The sequence below is a fragment of the Zea mays genome, chromosome 2 (genome assembly GCF_902167145.1).
Source record: "Zea mays cultivar B73 chromosome 2, Zm-B73-REFERENCE-NAM-5.0, whole genome shotgun sequence".
NCBI lineage: Eukaryota > Viridiplantae > Streptophyta > Magnoliopsida > Poales > Poaceae > Zea > Zea mays.
Window position 1 is genome coordinate 214,370,965 of NC_050097.1, and position 18,394 is coordinate 214,389,358.

An 18,394-nucleotide genomic window follows, 5' to 3' on the forward strand; every position below is an offset into this window, starting at 1 on the left:
AAACCAATGTACTAAGACTTAGAAACATACCTTTGCTCTAGATTTGCACATTGTTCATCCATGGGCATTGATTCACGTTTAAACACTTGTGTTGACACTCAATCACCAAAATACTTAGAAATGGCCCAAGGGCACATTTCCCTTTCACTCGGTCAGTCGGTGTGGCGTTTTAGTCAGGGTTGCTTCTGAGCGAAGCCAAGGCCTCGGGCGAGCCGGTGATGTGTCCGCCGTAAAAAGGGGGGCCTCGGGCGAGACGGAAGTCTCTCAAGGTCGGCTGCCCTTGGCCGAGGCTAGGCTCGGGTGAAGCGTGATCGAGTCACTCGTGCGGACTGATCCCTGACTTAATCGTACCCATCAGGCCTTTGCAGCTTTATGCTGATGGGGGTTACCAGCTGAGAATTAGGCGTCTTGAGGGTACCCCTAATTATGGTCCCCGACAGTAGCCCCCGAGCCTCGAAGGGAGTGTTAGCACTCGCTTGGAGGCTTTCGTCGCACTTTTTTGCAAGGGGACCAGCCTTTCTCGGTTGCATTTTGTTCCGGTGGGTGCGCGCGAGCGCACCCGCCGGGTGTAGCCCCCGAGGCCTCGGAGGAGTGGTTACACTCCTTCGAGGTCTTAATACCTTGCGTAATGCTTCGGCTGGTCTGGTCGTTCCCTCATGCGAACTGGCCGTAGCCCGGGTGCACGGTCGGGGCCCAAGCTCTCGGGCTGGTATGTTGACGCTGTCAACGGTTTGGCCGGAGCCGGTTTTTGCGAGAGCAGCCCCCGAGCCTCTGCACAGGGCGAGAGGACGATCAGGGACAGACTCGACTTTTTACATACGCCCCTACGTCGCCTTTCCGCAAGGAGGAGGGGGGAGTGCGCCATGTTACCCTCGATGGGCACCGAACATGGTGTCTCCGGTGAGCTGCAAGCGGGTAATCCGAGTGGACGTCCGTGCCCCGTTCGTTGGGGGTCAGCTAGGGGCCCAGAGGCACGCCCAAAAGTACCTGCGGGTGATTTGCCGGACCCGGTCCCCTGGCGACGGGGTCCGAGGGCTCGATGCCTCCCTCCGATGGGATTCCGTTACAAGATCGTTCCCGCTGGTCTCGGAAATGTCCTAGGGTACCTCGGGAGCGCAGCCCGAGCCTCAGTTATGTATCGAACGTACCCCTGGTCATCCCTCGCTCGGTGTCTGAGGCGACTGTGAACCCTTCGGGGGCCAGCCTTCGAACCCCTGATCAGTAATGGGCGCGGAGCCCGAGTAGCCTGAGGCGGCCATGGAACCCTTCGGGGGCTGGCCTTCGAACCCCTGACCAGTAGTGGGTGTCGGGCCCACGCGATCTGAGGCGACTGTTGAACCCTTCGGAGGGCCAGTCTTCGAACCCCTGATCAGTAGGGGGGCTCGGAGCCTGGTTCCTTCGCGGAAAAGGATCCTTTTCGGGGCATCCCCCTTTCCCGGTCCCTGTTGCAAGAGATAGAGAAGGAGGAAAAAGGAAAAGGATACGAAATCGAACGACGTGGCGTACCTTTTCTGACGCGGTTATTACGGCGAAGGTGAAGCGTCGCGCGCTCCTCCCGTCAGAGGCGCCGCCTGTCCCGCCGCGGAGTTAATGCGACGGGGCGAGTGGTTGGCGGGGCGGCCGTTGCGCGTGCGCGATCCGTTCGAGGAACGGGTCACGGGTGCACAGTCTTCACGCCGTGGGAGGAGGCTCTCTTGCTGTCCCAGGATGAGACGTGAGCCTGGCTGACGACGTGTCTGCTGCGCCCGCCCGCCTGCCACCGCCATTACTGCCGGCCCACTTTCGGTCGCTTTGACCAACGCGCCAGGCTGGCGCTGCTGGGTCGCCTCGAGTCGCGGCATAGGCTCCGCAACCGAAGAGGCGCGACGGTGGCACAAGTGGCGGTGCGGTTGCTTGCATGCAGCAACTGGCGCGCCGGTTGCTTGACGCGTGGGTCTGGGCTTCCAAGCTGGCGTGTCAGAAGTCGGAGAAGCGCGTCCACCTGGCGCGGTTGCATGCCGTCTGCATGGCTGCCCGCCCCTTCCGCCCGTTGGTCTGGGCAAAAGTGGGGGGTCGCTTGTAACCGCTGGACGGTCGTGCGCACCACGCGCGGCGGTTTGGCTTCTTCTACCCTGAGCTGGTTTGCAGGACATGCGGGACCCAGCCCCCGAGTCGCAGGGGAGGGCCTTGGAGCGTGTTGGAGAAGACTCAGCCCGCGGCGTCTGGGGGCGCACGTAGGGAGAGTTGCCTTTAAAAGGAGGGAGACTCCTTTCGAAAGGCAACCATGTCTTCTTCCTCCCTTATGCGTCGTGTCTTTCCATCTTCCAAGCCCCCGGATGGGGGGTATCCGCCGCCTTTCCGCCTCCTCGTTGGAGGAACGCAACCCCATGGGAGTTGGTACCTCTCAGCCATCGTTCGGCTTCAAGGATTTTCATCACGCAGCCTGGTTGCTTTCTCCCGCCGGTGGTCACCCAAGACGGTGACCTCCAGCTCCTGGATGGGGAGAGGCAAACCAGGCTGTGATCCCGCCCTCAGCATCGGGTGTGTTCGTCATCCTCGCTGGGGCGGGGGTCGAGGCGAGCCGGGGCTCTACCTCATGTGCGGGTCGGCGAACCACCTCCTCTTCCAGCTTCTGGTGGTGGCAATCGCCCTCCCGCGCTACGACGGAGTCGTCCTCCAGTCATGCCAGGGAAGGCGAACTGTTGCTGTCCAGCTAGGATGCAACATTCCGTCTTCCTCCTTGCATTCGCGGCGAGGACGGCAGCGAGGATCTACCGGAGCGCTTGGGAGCGGCCCGCTCTTTGGCTTTGATGGCTTGTTCGTGTCCCTTGAGCGGGACCACGAACAAGAGCCTTCCGGTGGCCGCGTTCACCCGGGGCCATGGCTGCTGCTGCAGAGGTCGCTGGCGAGCCTCCCGGCGTTCGCCACCCCGCAGGCCCGAGGTCGCTCGTACCCACGGGGACGGAACCGGAGTTCCGTTTGTGATGGCACTTTGAATGCCAGTGTGTTTTTTGTTCATTGCGGCTGTCGGGGCCTGAACATGTATGTAATTTTGGCACGGAGCCGTGTTTTTTCCTCATTTTCGAGCACTACGTCTCGCCTGTTGATTATCTGAACCGCTTCACCAAGCGTGAGTCGCCCCGTGTCAAGGTGACGAGTGAGGTATCCGTATCCCGGAGGCGTAGGAATCCCTCGGCTCGATCGGCCTTGCTGTCTGGGGCTCCTCTAGCTTAGTTAAAGAGACCCCTCGGCCGCCCTTCGATGAGCCGAGGCCAGGGGTAGCGATATCAGTATGAACAGAGGCGGAGTTGGCTCGAGAATGGGAACCTGGTTGGCCGGAGCCTAGCCGTGTTGTCCGTCAGCGGAGCCGACGCCAAAGTAGATCAGCCGAGGCCTCGGGTCGGGCTGGCGCCCTTGGAAGCCGGTTGGCCGAGGCCCCAGGGGTAACCGGCCGAGCCGCCTGCTCGGGCCGGATTCCCGGAGGAGTCCCTGGACCGCGTCGCCGTCCGAGGCTGGGTCGGACTTTGCTGAAGACGTTGTCGATGCCGAGGGTGCTACGGCTCCCTTCAGCGTGAAGACCCGAGCCTGCAGGATCAGATCGTCTTGTAGCGTGTGCCTTCTGCGGCCGCCGAGGCCAGAAAACACACCCTCGCCGTGCTTGCGAAGCTGCGTCTTTTTTCCTCTTGTTTCGAGCATCTGGACTCTGTCGGTAACAGGGATGTTTGTGTGAGCGAGAGTTGCTTCTCGCGGAAGGGACGAGTGAGGTATCCGTATCCCAGAGGCGTGGGAATCCCTCGGCTCGGTCGGCCTTGCCGCTTACGCGTACTTTCACCCGTCCATGAGGCCCTGTCCCCGACTTAGTCGAGAAAGCTTGAAGGGCTGCTTCGGCAGGAGAGCTTCCGAACGTGAAGACTTGTTCGGTCCACGGAGTCGTTTTATCCGAGCGCGAGTTACTTATCGCACAAGGTGATGAGTGAGGTATCCGTATCCCGGAGGCGTAGGAGTCCCTCGGCTCGGTCAGCCTTGGCTGCTTACGTGTACTCCGTTGTTTCCAGGATCCGCTTTCCGAAGTAGTCAAGAAGCACGAAAGTAATCCTGCTAAAAAGAGATCCTTTTTCGAGGAAAAATTCGACGCAGAGGGGGTCTCCCCCCTTTTAGCCCCCGAGGGAGGGTCGGGCTTTGCCGGGGCTAGGCCGACCCTTCCTTGACGACTAAACTTTGCGTAGGTGCGAGGTATATGAACAACTTGGAAACATCTTAAGGGTAGAAGCGACGTAGTTGTTTGATGTTCCAGGAGTTGCCGTAGATCTCGCCTTGATTGTTGGCCAGCTTGTATGTTCCGGGCTTCAGAACTTTGGCGATGACGAATGGCCCTTCCCAGGGGGGCGTGAGCTTGTGCCTCCCTCAGGCGTCTTGCCGCAGCCGAAGCACCAGATCGCCCACCTGGAGGTCTCTGGACCGGACCCCTCGGGCGTGGTAGCGTCGCAGGGACTGCTGGTACCGCGCCGAGTGTAGTAAGGCCATGTCCCGAGCCTCCTCCAGCTGGTCCAGCGATTCTTCTCGGCTAGCTTGGTTGCTTTGATCGGTGTAGGCCCTCGTCCTCGGGGAGCCGTATTCCAGGTCAGTGGGCAAGATAGCTTCAGCCCCGTAGACCAGGAAAACGGCGTGAAACCCGTGGCGCGACTCGGCGTCGTCCTTAGGCTCCAGACTGTCACACCCGGTTTTGAAGGTAAACCGAATGCGAACCATGTACGTGCCAGGATCAGTAATTCACGTACACAGCGATTACATAAATGACTCATCATAGCACAATGCTTCGAATTACAATAAAGAGTAAGTAATGATATTACAGACTAGAGTCATTTACATAATATAAATCAAAGTACACAGAATCAAAACGTAGCCAACGTAAACAACCCACCACAGGCAGCTGACTGGGAGAGGTCGCTAGCCTAATCCTCGAACTCGTCGACGTCCTGGAACTCCTGGAGATCCGCCTTGACGCCTTCTTTACCTGAGCATAGATTGCACCAAAGGCAACCTGGTGTTTTGTGAAAGCAAGGGTGAGTACACATCAACGTACTCAGCAAATGTCCCGTTTGGCTGAGGTGGACTAGCTTTATGTGGGGTTAAGCTCAAGCAGTTGCTTTTAGTTGGTCAAGTATTTATTATTAGCGTAAGCCAAGTTTTATCATATAACCAACCCATGAACCATTTCCTCCTCGAGGAAACATCAATATCATCATCGAACCAAAACCATAAATCAAACCATTGTGTCTCAGATCATCTGTATCTCTAATCAAAGAGGATCCCAAGGCTGCTCTTAACCGTGAGCACGGCTGATATATCAGTTTCCTTACCCTCTGCAGAGGTCGCACACTTTACCCATGAGCCGTGATTCCCGTTTTGCCCGGGGATCATGACTCCCCATTGATCACTTCCTAGGTGGTCCGGCCAGGTATCACTACGTAGCTTTTACAAAGATTCCCTAGAGGTCATAGCCGCCCGTTAGGTTTCTCCAGTTTGATAAACACAGTACTCCTCCCCGCAGGAGGGTGACTAACAAAAGCAAAACGAAAGGACCTCGGCACCCAGCCTCGGCAGAGCAAGCACTGTGCCTGGACCCCATTAACGGCACGACGGCGAAGCGACTACACCTCTAGTTCCTCTAATTAATTAGCTAAGGGCATCCCATTTCACCCTCATGGTTGCACTGTTATCCCGGGTGGTCTCTCAACGAACAGGTCCTTACGGAGAGGTACTCGGGAAACAGCCCGAGTCCCCTTAAATACCACAAGTATATCATCATATCCAGAATAAAATCATAGTATCATCATTGTATCTCATCATGTTCATTGATTAAAGTAAAGCGCTAGCATGTAGCTAACCATAGTAACCCAAAAGGTAAATCAAGGACAAGGTAAATAGAAAACTAGTAAATCCTTAGGTTTCAATTAAGTAGTGCAGGACAGTGAATTATAAATAGATAGGACATAATGGGTCAGAGGACACTTGCCTTCACCAAATAGATGCTCAGGGTATTCAACTTCGTGGAACCCAAAGAGCTAGATCACTTGGTCGCCGAAGCTTGACCGTCGATTCCTCGAAGCTCGAAAATGGATCGCAGTCTATTCGCGACGCACAGCGAATACAAACAGGCACAAACAAACATATACTTGCATAAGAACATTACACCATACAAGATAAAATATTATAAAAGCGAGCAATATAAAATAGAGAGCGCTTCTACAGTTATGCGAGGAAAAGAACCACGATAGTCGAAGCTACGGTCGAGGGGTTAGCGCGTTTACGTTAAACAAGTACTAATTAGAACATCCAATTCAACATAATTATATTAATTGATATTAATCAAATGTAAATTAGTACTACTACTTAGTTTTGACTAACTTACTATTTTAATAGTTGACGGTTAAGCAAGTAACTTAATTAATATGAGCGATTCTAAGCGAGACGAATTAACGACGCACGACGTGCAAACACGATGTGCGCAACGCGCGGACACAAACGACTTAGCACGCGGACAACGCGCGATACGCGCGAACGGCACGCGGCAATGCGCGCGACACACGCGAACGGCACGCGACAACGCGTACGAACAACACGCGCGACACTCGCGAACGACACGCGACGACGTGCGCGAAACAGCACCGCGGCACGCGCGGACCGACATGCGAAACTTAATAAATAAACAATGTGATTAACCTAAATAATTATTAATAAATAACATTTCAGTTAAGGTTAATCATATTGGTAACTACTTATAAATGCGCAAATCGAATTCCTAAATTAGGTTTTTAAATTAAAATGTCGTTCTAGTAGCCACTGATTAAACAAACGTTTAACTAAATTAAATAAAATGTGAAAAAATTAGGATAAATATTTCTAAATTAAGATAATTTTAATACGAATCCAACGCAACTTGAATGGATCGAATCGGGTTTAAAACGCAAAAGTTATGAATGTTCTAAACCATACTGTAATTCGCGCGTCCTAATTTACAGAACTGCCATCTTCTTCTTCCTCTCCTCATCTTCTTCCTCCCATCCATGGAAGAGAGAGGAGAGGAAGGGGAGGGGGCTGCGCAGGGGAGGTCGGGGTTGGGCCGGCCGGGGTGGGCGCGGCCGCACGGGGCGCGAGGGGCGCGGCCATCGCTGCCGGGGAGGGGTGCGCGCGGGCGCGGGAGCACGGGACGCGGGCGCCACCGCCGGTCACCGCCGCCGCCGCCGGGGAGAGAGAAAGGGGCGCCGTCGAGGAGGGGAAACGGAGGGGGGAGGGGCGCCGCCACCGGGGAAGGTGAGGGGAGAGTGGGAGAGGCTCTGCACGGACGGGAAAACGAAGAAACGAAGAAACCCTAGGTGCAACAATGGAGGTTTCTCACCGGGGAAGAAGACCCTCGCCGGAGCCGAGGAGAAATCCGTCGATTGCCGGAGATTCGGGGATCCAATCGACGAACCGAACGCGCTGCGACGAAGCCCTCGACGAGACGAACGCAGCGGTACCCTCGGATTCGGCAGACGATGCACGGATTGGGAGTAATTGCTCGCCGGAGTTGTCGCCGGAGTTGGAACCGCCCCGAACTTCGGCGAGCAATACCGGGAGCTAGGGATTGGATTTGGGGGAGACGTTTGGTGTTCTGGAACGGGCTCGACGAGATGAAGCCGGACATGTATATATACCTAGGGTTTGGACGAGATAAAAATTCAGTTAAAATTCGGATTTTACTATTTTTAAAATTCGAAAAAGCCTAGAAATTCATATTTTGTGCTCAAAATATTATAGATACTTTCAAAAATTCCAGAAAAATTCCTATAAATGTTTTGGGACCTAATGAACTCAAAAAACATAATTAGAATTTCTAAAAACATTTTTAAGTTCCACAAATAAATAGTTTTTTGTTTCCGGAAAATAGAAAAATATTCCGAAAAATATGAAAATTCACCGAACGCTTCTATAAGATATGTTAACATGTTTCAAACACATTTTGCACTTAGAAACACCATGCAACAGCATGAATGCAACAACCAAAGTGCCTCTAGGGCTCATTCCACTAGGTTTACGTTAATATAAAACAAAATAATTCTCCATTTTTAGGGAAAAGAGAAAGGAAAGCGAAGAACTGAGAGAGTAACACCTGAATTTGGTGGATATTAGAAAAGAAATTTTATACCCCCAAATTCAGGGTGTTACAAATCTAACCCCCTTAACAGAATCTCGTCCTCGAGATTCAAGAAGAGGCTAGCAGGAAAATGAGATTGGTTCATTAGTCTTTCATAGCTTTTTCTAACTCAACTTTGACTCCGCCAGCTTGACTTGTGGATTGGTTGCTTTGACCATCAGATGCTTGAGACCGATTGATGCAATTCTTGAGGATCTCATGGACCTGTGGGTTAGGACCCACACACGCTTTCGCTGCGCCAATCTGATCTTGTTGGTTGATGTTGATTGCATTGTCTTCATTGGGGTTAGCGGCTAACCCCCTTAACAAGAGCATTGATACACACTTGATGAAGATGTTGCCGACTCTGATCTTGACTGATTTGGAGGAGTTGGAGGTTGCCAAATGGACAGGTGCAAGAGGAAAGAATAGAGAGAAAAGGTAAGTATAGACAGATTAGAGAGAGCAGGGGAGAGAACCAAACTACCTAAATATATGGCACTCACCTAGCAAACTGATGCCATTGCGGACCAAAGGCCACAACACACCACACTCATTTCAAAGAAGCAAATCAGTCATAACACAAAGACAAACATCACGAGCACACAACAACAAACATCTCGTTGTTACACGTTAATGTTAAATAGATGGTGGTCTTTCCTTAAAAAAGGGAAACTACTCTAAGGCCATCAAAAGGTAAGGGGAATAATAAGACATGGAGGCTAGGGGCATGAGCATAATAAAGGATGGAGCTAAAGCAATTATTGTAACCGACAAGGGAGAGAATGCAACCAAGGTCAGGATAGGTAAAACACCATTCTCAAATTAGGATAGGAGATTGGAGATTTTTAGATAACAGACATAATGTAATCACAAGGTATGGTCGAGAGATGGGAAAGGTCAAGGCAACGCTAAACAGAGACACAACATAGGATGGAGTTGAAGATTTACAAGCGATGAGGAAGAGGATACGACCAAGGGAACAGTAGGTAAAGTACAATGCTCAGATTGAGATGGAAAAGAGGAGATTTTAAAGGGCCAGTATAAGATAAACATCAAGGTAAGATATAGAGGTGATAAGGGTAAATGTGATAATGATGAAAAGCATAATCCATGGACAGAGTCAAGGCAAGACTCACCAAATGGCAAGGTGGAGAAAACAATCCAGGATAAGATAAGTGAGGTTCCGACACAAGAGTTGAAGTAAAAATTCATTACCGAAGGAAGTTACAAGGAAACAACGAGATTACCACAGGTGCGCAAAATAAAATGATCACTCATGGATCATTAGGAAACAAGGGTGGTCAAGGGCATGTTAACCGAAATATTTCAAACAGATATTGGGATATAAAGGTAAGCATATATAAAAATAGGAGTATGCAAGATTCCAATGGTACGAGCATACCAAGACCAAGAAAGTACAATTTGCCAAAAAGATAGAGACTTAACAAGAGAATAGGAAAGGGTCTCAAAAGACAGTAAGATCATGGACATATAACTCAAATGTTTAAATAGGCAGTAGAGGTACAAGGGTAAGTGCTTTAGATTAAGGGATAAGGGTATTAAAAATGCAAGGATACGAGCATGTCAATAACAAAATGGAATAGAGATGGTCAAATTGTAGCAATTTAATAATGGATGAGGAAAGAGTCCCAAAAGACTAAAGGCTATGGTCAGGGGGCATCTACAAAGATGTCGCAAGCACAAGATGAGATCAGATCTAATAGATTGAGAGAAATATAGACCATACTAGAATAAAATACTTTTGGCAAGGGGGCATATAGGAGAACAACATAGAATTAGTCAAGCTGACTAATATTTTGAAGCAGAATCAAGGATGGGGTGAAGTAACAACCAATAAGTCCTTAAAACGGCCACTGCTACTCTAGGATAGCGGTCCTACAGTCAGCAAGGCTTTGATACCACTTATGTCACACCCGGTTTTGAAGGTAAACCGAATGCGAACCATGTACGTGTCAGGATCAGTAATTCACGTACACAGCGATTACATAAATGACTCATCATAGCACAATGCTTCGAATTACAATAAAGAGTAAGTAATGATATTACAGACTAGAGTCATTTACATAATATAAATCAAAGTACACAAAATCGAAACGTAGCCAACGTAAACAACCCACCACAGGCAGCTGACTGGGGGAGGTCGCTAGCTTAATCCTCGAACTCGTCGACGTCCTGGAACTCCTGGAGATCCGCCTCGACGCCTTCTTTACCTGAGCATAGATTGCACCAAAGGCAACCTGGTGTTTTGTGAAAGCAAGGGTGAGTACACATCAACGTACTCAGCAAATGTCCCGTTTGGCTGAGGTGGACTAGCTTTATGTGGGGTTAAGCTCAAGTAGTTGCTTTTAGTTGGTCAAGTATTTATTATTAGCGTAAGCCAAGTTTTATCATATAACCAACCCATGAACCATTTCCTCCTCGAGGAAACATCAATATCATCATCGAACCAAAACCATAAATCAAACCATTGTGTCTCAGATCATCTGTATCTCTAATCAAAGAGGATCCCAAGGCTGCTCTTAACCGTGAGCACGGCTGATATATCAGTTTCCTTACCCTCTGCAGAGGTCGCACACTTTACCCATGAGCCGTGATTCCCGTTTTGCCCGGGGATCATGACTCCCCATTGATCACTTCCTAGGTGGTCCAGCCAGGTATCACTACGTAGCTTTTACAAAGATTCCCTAGAGGACATAGCCGCCCGTTAGGTTTCTCCAGTTTGATAAACACAGTACTCCTCCCCGCAGGAGGGTGACTAACAAAAGCAAAACGAAAGGACCTCGGCACCCAGCCTCGGCAGAGCAAGCACTGTGCCTGGACCCCATTAACGGCACGACGGCGAAGCGACTACACCTCTAGTTCCTCTAATTAATTAGCTAAGGGCATCCCATTTCACCCTCATGGTTGCACTGTTATCCCGGGTGGTCTCTCAACGAACAGGTCCTTACGGAGAGGTACTCGGGAAACAGCCCGAGTCCCCTTAAATACCACAAGTATATCATCATATCTAGAATAAAATCATAGTATCATCATTGTATCTCATCATGTTCATTGATTAAAGTAAAGCGCTAGCATGTAGCTAACCATAGTAACCCAAAAGGTAAATCAAGGACAAGGTAAATAGAAAACTAGTAAATCCTTAGGTTTCAATTAAGTAGTGCAGGACAGTGAATTATAAATAGATAGGACATAATGGGTCAGAGGACACTTGCCTTCACCAAATAGATGCTCAGGGTATTCAACTTCGTGGAACCCAAAGAGCTAGATCACTTGGTCGCCGAAGCTTGACCGTCGATTCCTCGAAGCTCGAAAATGGATCGCAGTCTATTCGCGACGCACAGCGAATACAAACAGGCACAAACAAACATATACTTGCATAAGAACATTACACCATACAAGATAAAATATTATAAAAGCGAGCAATATAAAATAGAGAGCGCTTCTACAGTTATGCGAGGAAAAGAACCACGATAGTCGAAGCTACGGTCGAGGGGTTAGCGCGTTTACGTTAAACAAGTACTAATTAGAACATCCAATTCAACATAATTATATTAATTGATATTAATCAAATGTAAATTAGTACTACTACTTAGTTTTGACTAACTTACTATTTTAATAGTTGACGGTTAAGCAAGTAACTTAATTAATATGAGCGATTCTAAGCGAGACGAATTAACGACGCACGACGTGCAAACACGATGTGCGCAACGCGCGGACACAAACGACTTAGCACGCGGACAACGCGTGATACGCGCGAACGGCACGCGGCAATGCGCGCGACACACGCGAACGGCACGCGACAACGCGTACGAACAACACGCGCGACACTCGCGAACTGTCGGGGACCATAATTAGGGGTACCCTCAAGACGCCTAATTCTCAGCTGGTAACCCCCATCAGCATAAAGCTGCAAAGGCCTGATGGGCATGATTAAATCAGGGATCAGTCCACACGAGTGACTCGATCACGCTTCACCCGAGCCTAGCCTCGGCCGAAGGCAGCCGACCTCGAGAGACTTCCGTCTCGCCCGAGGCCCCCTTTTTATGGCGGACACATCACCGGCTCGCCCAAGGCCTTGGCTTCGCTCAGAAGCAACCTTGACTAAATCACCACACCGACTGACCAAATTGCAGGGGCATTTAACGCACAGGAGGCCTGACACCTCTATCCTGACACGCGCCTCCGGCAGAGCCGAGGTGACCGCCGTCACTCCACCGCTCCACTGGCCAGTCTGACAGAAAGACAGCGCCGCCTGCGCCACTCCGACTGCAGCGCCACTCGACAGAGTAAGTCTGACAGGCAGTCAGGCCTCGCCAAAGGCGCCACGGCGAACTCCGCTCCGCCCGACCCCAGGGCTCGGACTCGGGCTAAGACCCGGAAGACGGCGAACTCCGCTCCGCCCGACCCCAGGGCTCGGACTCGGGCTAAGACCCGGAAGACGGTGAACTCCGCTCCGCCCGACCCCAGGGCTCGGACTCGGGCTAAGACCCGGAAGACGGCGAACTCCGCTCCGCCCGACCCTAGGGCTCGGACTCGGGCTAAGACCCGGAAGACGGCGAACTCCGCTCCGCCCGACCCCAGGGCTCGGACTCGGGCTAAGACCCGGAAGACGGCGAACTCCGCTCCGCCCGACCCCAAGGCTCGGACTCGGGCTAAGACCCGGAAGACGGCGAACTCCGCTCCGCCCGACCCCAGGGCTCGGACTCGGGCTAAGACCCGGAAGACGACGAAACTCCGCCTCGCCCGACCCCAGGGCTCGGACTCCGCCCTGGCCTCGGCCGAACGACTTCCGCCTCGACCGACCCCTTGGCTCGGGCTCGGCCTCGGCAACAGAAGACAGATTCGACCCCAGTTTCGGAGGAGCCCCCACGTCGCCCGGCCTCGGGCGCGGGCCCGCCACGTCAACAGGGAGCGCCATCACCACTCTACCCCGAGCCGACTCGGGCCGCAGAGAACAAGACCGGTGTCCCATCTGACCAGCTCCGCCAGATAGGCAATGATGGCGCCTCCCAAGCTCCATGACGGCGGCGGCTCTCAGCTCTCTTACGGAAGCAGGTGGACGTCAGCAAGGACTCGACCGCTCCGACAGCTGTCCTTCCACCAAGCTCCGTTGCTCCTCCGATAGCCACGACATCACGCCAGCAGGGTGCCCAGATCTCTCCGGCTGCCACATTGGCATGTACCTAGGGCGCTAGCTCTCCCTCCGCTAGACACGTAGCACTCTGCTACATCCCCATTGTACACCTGGATCCTCTCCTTACGACTATAAAAGGAAGGACCAGGGCCTTCTCAGAGAAGGTTGGCCGCGCGGGACCGAGGACGGGACAGGCGCTCTCTTGGGGCCGCTCGCTTCCCTCACCCGCGTGGACGCTTGTAACCCCCCTACTGCAAGCGCACCTGACCTGGGCGCGGGACGAACACGAAGGCCGCGGGACTTCCACCTCTCTCACGCTCGGCTCCGGCCGCCTCGCCTCTCCCCCCTTCGCGCTCGCCCACGCGCTCGACCCATCTGGGCTGGGGCACGCAGCACACTCACTCGTCGGCTTAGGGACCCCCCTGTCTCGAAACGCCGACAGTTGGCGCGCCAGGTAGGGGCCTGCTGCGTGCTGACGAACAGCTCCCCGTCAAGCTCCAGATGGGCAGTCTCCAGCAACCTCTCCGGCCCGGGACGGTGCTTCGTTTCGGGACTCTTGAGTTCATGTCCTTCGACGACAGCTACGACATGACACTTCTTCCACCGCCACGCGACTACGACAATGGCGGCCGACAACCCGCCCGCCGGCGGCGGAATCGACGACGTCTACCCCGCGTGGTGGAAGAGCAACATTCGGGCTCGCTCCGTTCTCTCCCCTGCCAACGGAGGAGGAGGCGGGGCCGTCAAGGCCAGACGGGAGGCCACGCTTCGCCGGCCGTCGAGCGAATCGACGCCCCCGACGCCCCGACGGAAGGCACGCCGGACGTCGACCTCGCGTTCGAGACGGAGGCAAGCGCCGTCCCCCCGCGGCACGCTGACCCCGAGCAAGAAGACGACGCCGGCGCGCTCGCGGAAAGCCTGCAGGACGTCGCCCTCGAACCAGAGATGACGGCGCAACCAGTCCCCGATGTGACTACGTCGCTCCTCGTCGACCAAAAGGTAACGACTAACTCCCATCTTGCGTCATTTCGACTCGGCCTCAACCCACCAAACGACCTCGTTTTGGCGGGCGCTCTCATTGAGGCGAGCGCAACCCCACTGAGGTTCTGTATGCGGTCGCCTTGGGACCGACTGACGGACGTCTCGACCTACGGGCCCTCCGGGTCCGAGGAAGATGACGATCCCAGCATCGGTTGGGATTTCTCCGGACATGGCAACCCCAGTGCCATGCGGGACTTCATGACCGCATGTGACTACTGTCTATCCGACCGTTCCGACGGAAGCCGCAGCCTCGGTGACGAGAGCTGCGGCCCAAGCCGCGAATGTTTCCACATCGAGCTAGGGGATCCCACCGAAGGCAACCATCTTGGCATGCCGGAGGATGGTGATCTCCCTAGGCCGGTGCCTCGCGCCGACATCCCACGGGAGCTAGCTGTGGTCCCCGCTCCGGCGGGGGGTTACGACCCACAACTCGAGCACGTCCGCGAGGCGCAGGCCAGGCTCAACGAGGGAACAGGGGCGCTTGAGCCGATCCGTCGGGACGCCGGACAGGCATGGGTGGGCCAACCCCTGGCCGGAGAAATACGTCATCTGTCCCAAGGTCTCCAGCACCGCGTCGCCAACGACGTCAGGATCAGGCCGCCGCCCGCATCCAGCGGGGTCGGTCAGAACCTGGCGACCGCAGCGATGCTCATCCGCGCGATGCCGGAGCCGTCAACCACCGAGGGGCGGCGAATACAGGGAGAACTCAAGAATCTCCTGGAAGGCGCTGCGGCCCGGCGGGCCGAGAGCACTGCATCCCGGAGGCAAGGATATCCCTCGGAACCTCATGCCGCGACTTCCCGATTCATGCGGGAGGCCTCGGTCTACACCGGGCGCACGCGCAACACCGCGCCTGCGGCCCCGGGCCACCTCGGCAACGAGCACCATCGACGCGACCGTCGGGCTCACCTCGACGAAAGGGTGCGCCGAGGCTACCACCCCAGGCGTGGGGGGCGCTACGACAGCGGGGAGGATCAGAGTCCTTCGCCCGAACCACCCGGTCCGCAGGCCTTCAGTCGGGCCATCCGACGGGCGCCATTCCCGACCCGGTTCCGACCCCCGACTACTATCACAAAGTACTCGAGGGAAACGAGACCGGAACTGTGGCTCGCGGACTACCGCCTTGCCTGCCAACTGGGCGGAACGGACGACGACAACCTCGTCATCCGCAACCTCCCCCTGTTCCTCTCCGACACTGCTCGCGCCTGGTTGGAGCACCTGCCTCCGGGGCAGATTTCCAACTGGGACGACTTGGTCCAAGCCTTCGCTGGCAATTTCTAGGGCACATACGTGCGCCCCGGGAACTCCTGGGACCTTCGAAGCTGCCGGCAACAGCCGGGGGAGTCGCTCCGGGACTACATCCGGCGATTCTCGAAGCAGCGCACCGAGCTGCCCAACATCACCGACTCGGATGTCATCGGCGCGTTCCTCGCCGGCACCACTTGCCGCGACCTGGTGAGCAAGCTGGGTCGCAAAACCCCCACCAGGGCGAGCGAGCTGATGGACATCGCCACCAAGTTCGCCTCCGGCCAGGAGGCGGTCGAGGCTATCTTCCGAAAGGACAAGCAGCCCCAGGGCCGCCCGTCGGAAGAGGCTCCCGAGGCGTCTGCTCCGCGCGGCGCCAAGAAGAAAGGCAAGAAGAAGTCGCAATCGAAACGCGACGCCGCAGACGCGGACCTTGTCACCGCCGCCGAGTATAAGAACCCTCGGAAGCCCCCCGGAGGTGCAAACCTCTTCGACAAGATGCTCAAGGAGCCGTGCCCCTACCATCAGGGGCCCGTCAAGCACACCCTCGAGGAGTGCGTTATGCTTCGGCGTCATTTCCACAGGGCCGGGCCACCCGCCGAGGGTGGCAGGGCCCACGACGACGACAAGAACGAAGAACACCCAGCAGGGGGGTTCCCCGAGGTCCGCGACTACTTCATGATCTATGGAGGGCATGCGGCGAATACCTCGGCTCGGCACCGCAAGCAAGAGCGCCGGGAGGTCTGCTCGGTGAAGGTGGCGGCGCCAGTCTACCTAGACTGGTCCGACAAGCCCATCACTTTCGACCGGGCCGACCACCCCGACCATGTGCCGAGCCCGGGGAAATACCCGCTCGTCGTCGACCCCGTTGTCGGCGATGTCAGGCTCACCAAGGTCCTGATGGACGGGGGCAGCTGCCTCAACATCATCTACGCCGAGACCCTCAAGCTTCTGCGCGTCGATCCGTCCTCCGTCCGAGCAGGTGCTGCGCCCTTCCACGGGATCATCCCTGGGAAGCGCGTCCAGCCCCTCGGGCGACTCGACCTCCCAGTCTGCTTCGGGACACCCTCCAACTTCCGAAGGGAGACCCTGACGTTCGAAGTGGTCGGGTTCCGAGGAACCTACCACGCCGTGTTAGGGAGGCCATGCTACGCGAAGTTCATGGCCGTCCCCAACTATACCTACCTGAAGCTCAAGATGCCGGGCCCCAACGGGGTCATCACCGTCGGCCCCACGTACAAACACGCGTTCGAATGCGACGTGGAGTGCGTGGAGTACGCCGAGGCCCTCGCCGAATCCGAGGCCCTCATCGTCGACCTGGAGAACCTCTCCAAGGAGGTCCCAGACGTGAAGCGCCATGCCGGCAACTTCGAGCCAGCGGAGACGGTCAAGGCCGTCCCCCTCGACCCCAGCGACGACACCACCAAGCAGATCCGGATCGGTTCCGGGCTCGACCCCAAATAGGAAGCAGTGCTCGTCGACTTTCTCCGCGCAAACGCCGACGTCTTTGTGTGGAGTCCCTCGGACATGCCCGGCATACCGAGGGATGTCGCCGAGCACTCGCTGGATATTCGGGCCGGAGCCCGACCCGTCAGGCAGCCTCTGCGCCGATTCGACGAGGAGAAGCGCAGAGCGATTGGCGAAGAGATCCACAAGCTAATGGCGGCAGGGTTCATCAAAGAGGTATTCCATCCCGAATGGCTTGCCAACCCTGTGCTTGTGAGGAAGAAAGGGGGGAAATGGCGGATGTGTGTAGACTACACTGGTCTCAACAAAGCATGTCCGAAGGTTCCCTACCCTCTGCCTCGCATCGACCAAATCGTGGATTCCACTGCTGGGTGCGAAACCCTGTCCTTCCTCGATGCCTACTCGGGGTATCACCAGATCCGGATGAAAGAGTCCGACCAGCTCGCGACTTCTTTCATCACGCCGTTCGGCATGTACTGCTACATCACCATGCCGTTCGGCCTGAGGAATGCAGGCGCGACGTACCAGCGGTGCATGAACCATGTGTTCGGCGAACACATCGGTCGCACAGTCGAGGCCTACGTCGATGACATCGTGGTCAAGACACGGAAGGCTCCCAGCCTCCTCTCCGACCTTGAAGTGACATTCCGGTGTCTCAAGGCGAAAGGAGTCAAGCTTAATCCTGAGAAGTGTGTCTTCGGGGTGCCCCGAGGCATGCTCCTAGGGTTCATCGTCTCTGAGCGAGGCATCGAGGCCAACCCGGAGAAGATTGCGGCCATCACCAGCATGGGGCCCATCAAGGACTTAAAAGGGGTACAGAGGGTCATGGGATGCCTCGCGGCCCTGAGCCGCTTCATCTCACGCCTCGGCGAAAGAGGTCTGCCTCTGTACCGCCTCTTAAGGAAGGCCGAGTGTTTCGTTTGGACCCCTGAGGCCGAGGAAGCCCTCGGCAACCTGAAGGCGCTCCTTACAAAGGCGCCAGTCTTGGTGCCACCGGCGGACGGAGAAACCCTCTTGGTCTACGTCGCCGCAACCACTCAGGTGGTTAGCGCCGCGATTGTGGTCGAAAGGCAGGAGGAAGGGCATACATTGCCCGTTCAGAGGCCGGTCTACTTCATCAGCGAAGTGCTGTCCGAGACTAAGATCCGCTACCCACAAGTTCAAAAGCTGCTGTATGCTGTGATCCTGACGAGGCGGAAGCTACGACACTACTTCGAGTCCCATCCGGTAACTGTGGTGTCATCCTTCCCCCTGGGGGAGATCATCCAGTGCCGAGAGGCCTCGGGCAGGATCGCAAAGTGGGCAGTGGAGATCATGGGCGAAACGAT